This window comes from Bactrocera latifrons, unplaced genomic scaffold (assembly GCF_001853355.1).
Source record: "Bactrocera latifrons isolate USDA-ARS-PBARC rearing strain unplaced genomic scaffold, ASM185335v1 scaffold_77, whole genome shotgun sequence".
In the NCBI taxonomy this organism is placed as follows: domain Eukaryota; kingdom Metazoa; phylum Arthropoda; class Insecta; order Diptera; family Tephritidae; genus Bactrocera; species Bactrocera latifrons.
The window spans coordinates 1,196,839-1,199,959 of NW_017537456.1; the positions used below are offsets into that span (position 1 = coordinate 1,196,839).

General features: G+C 27.1%; 1 protein-coding gene across 4 annotated transcripts in view; it reads left to right on the plus strand.

The window, feature by feature from the left end:
- The first annotated feature begins 881 nt into the window (after window positions 1-881).
- The window catches only part of LOC108976532 (probable serine/threonine-protein kinase nek3), a 56,749-nt gene continuing 54,509 nt past the window's right edge, over window positions 882-3,121 (plus strand). For all 4 annotated transcript variants that reach the window (XM_018945711.1, XM_018945710.1, XM_018945712.1 and 1 more), the window contains exon 1: window positions 882-984. The gene's annotated coding sequence lies outside the window, so the exon portion shown is untranslated. The remainder of the gene's footprint in view (window positions 985-3,121) is intronic.

Sequence of the window (3,121 nt, forward strand, 5' to 3'; positions counted from 1 at the left end):
ATTTGATTTGATTTGATTTGATTTGATTTGATTTGATTTGATTTGATTTGATTTGATTTGATTTGATTTGATTTGATTTGATTTGAGTCAATGAAGAGAAGAGTAAGGTCTAACTGCCAATGAACAAAACAAAATGACCGATAAGACCAACCGAACCAACAGGAATAAAATGAATGAATGGCTACGTTACAATAACTGTACTCATCATTTCAGCGCCGTAGCAGCATGGCAACGCTGCCTAAATAACGATGAGCACTCGCTTTTCTGTAGGAGCGCCATGTCTTTTAGTTTTCTTGCTTGTACAAGTCTCTTCAGTTTGCGCAAACGCTACAGCATACATTCAGTATGCAAATTAGCTAGATTTATAAAATCTGTAATCGTCGCTGGGCTTCGCCAACATTCACAATGCCAGTTGAGCATAATGTTTGGGCAAACTTGTGCTCTCTGAGCACATAGCTTTGCTTTTGTTTTCAGCTGCTTTTGATTTCTTTGCTTTTGGTAATCGCAGCACCCAACTCCGTCCGCCCCATAATCGTGGCTGTTGGCTGTTAGGGTTGCGCGTAGTCGTGTTGGTGCGCCAGCCTCATCTTCGCTGTAGCGACGCATCGTCATCTCAACAGCCAACTAACAATACTGCCCCGCACTGGTCGCTTATGCCGCCATCGTCCAATTGTTATTATGGCTTAAATCGCTGCATGTTGTTGTGTTTGTGCGCTTTGAACTTTTGTTGGTTTTGCGTATTTTTTCATCACTCACTTCTTTTCATCTTCGTTTTTGTGTCGCTGAAGAAGCGCCGATTCGACAACAAGGCGGTAAGTACTACTAAAGTTCGTCGGCACATTTGCCAAATGAAACATTCAAATGTTGGTAACGATCGTGTGAAGACGTCTTCACTGTCCGCGGCTACGGTTTTGTGTAAAATCTTTTGGGAAAATCTATTCAACTCAAACGACTTCCTCAACTGAGGGTGTCTACTATAAAGTGGTTGGTTAGCTAAAAATTTGAGTTTTTCGAAACAACTTGAAACTGTTTATGAAAAAATAAAGCAAATATTTCAAAATAAACTGTGCTATAAATAAAAACATGATTATATAAAAACAATGTTTATTCAAAATTATAAGTGTGCTGTGGAAACTTTAAAATCATATTGTTGGTATTTTATAAAAAAGATAAAGAGAATGATGCTACAGAAAGCTACATTTTAAAGGCCTAAAACCCGTAATAAAGCGCATGGTGGAAACTGAGTCCTTTAATAAAAGTTAAATTAATATTTTGTGTTCTCTTAGAACAAAACAATAGCGAAGAAACACATTACAACTCATGCAATACGCTTGAAGGCGTAAAAAGGATGCTCGCAGCTTCTGAAAAACATACAAACAAGCACAAAATGCTTGGAAAAATTAATTTGTGTTATTCGTTTTTGCGGTCGTGTTAGATAAATATTTATGTTAACTAATGTTAAAGCAAAAAATCTAAATTTCATTTTACTAAAATTGAAATAAATAATATTATGCACATATAAAATAAAAACAAATAAAATAAATTTTGCCAATAAATTTATTTATATAAAAATATGTTAAATAAGAACTGGTCACTAAAAATGAACATTAAAATTTTTACCCGCAATTTTAAATAAATAAATGCATAGAAATTTAAAGTAATAAAATAAAAATTTCAATAAAAGTTTTCGGACCGAAAGTTAGACAAATGGAAAAAACTTGCAACTATATAATTTATATAAGATTAAGCTGAAAACAAATAAATGAAAACATTAAAATTATTAAAACCAAAGCTTCCAAATAAATATAAAATACTTAGATTGAAAGATTACAGTTAAATATAATATTTAAAAAAAATTATTTTGACCAAATTTATAGGAGTTCAAAAGACCGACATATTTCCGAAATAATCAATCACTGTTTTCAATGAAAAAAGTTGAGATTTATTTCAAATGTAGAAATGTATATTTTCAAACAATTTCTAAAGAGTTTTTTATTATGAAAATTAGTCGGAACTTTTAGGTTTTTCGTTTATAAATTATATCCAAAAAACACTTCAAGTTTGTTAAGGATTAGATTATTGTAAATAAAGTTTGTATTTGTATTTGATTTATTTTCCAATAAGCATTGAAAAGATAATTTTAATACATTTATCAAATTAAAGAACTTTTTAATTTTAATTTTTTTTTTTCAAATTTAGGAACTAATTATTTTGTATAAAAATACGATACAAATAAGGCTTTTGTCGGGTTTCTATGATGATTTCATAATTTCTTTTATATCTTTTTTAGCAAATAATTCCATAAAGTTTGGGAAAAGATATGGATATTTTTTTTAAATTTTGACGCATAAGCGAAATTTATTAAATTTTTTTTGGTTGCGTTTTGATATTGTTTTGGATTGTTTACTTTAAATTTATAATTGTATTAATTTTGATACCGTTTAGGATTTTTTGTTTTAAATTTATAATTTTTTGTTGTTTTTAATTTTAAAAATTTTTTTTACTATTTGATTGCTGTGTTCATTTAAAAAAAATCATAAAAAAATGAAAGAAAATTATATAATTACCAACAAATAAAAAAAATATTATTTTTTTAATTTTTTATGTTTTTTTTTAATTTTTTAGACATTTTTTTTTTTGTGAATAATGCTTTTTTTTTAATTTTGATACGGTTTGGGTTTGTGTATTTTAAATTTACACAACTTTTTTTTTTATTACGCTCAGGCTAAAATTGATACATAAAATTTGGAACAGAATTTGGGTAAAATCAAATTAGAAAATAAGTTTTAAACTTAGAAAATATAAAAAAGCAAAAAAAAATTTTTTTTAATACCGTTTTGATAACCATTTGGTATCGAAATTATTGTTTTTTATTGAAATATAATTTTAAAATATAAAATATCGTAAATTAAAATTTTTATTAAAAAACGAAAATGAATTGATTTGAATTTATGAATTGAAAACACATTTTTGTCTTATTTTTGTTAAAACGTTAAATAAACTTGATAAAAAAGAAATATATAGACGTTAAACGCTTTCTTAAATGTTAATGATATATTTCAAAAATATTTTAAAGGCAGAATTCGAACATTGATTTTACAAAAAAATAAAAAAATTATAT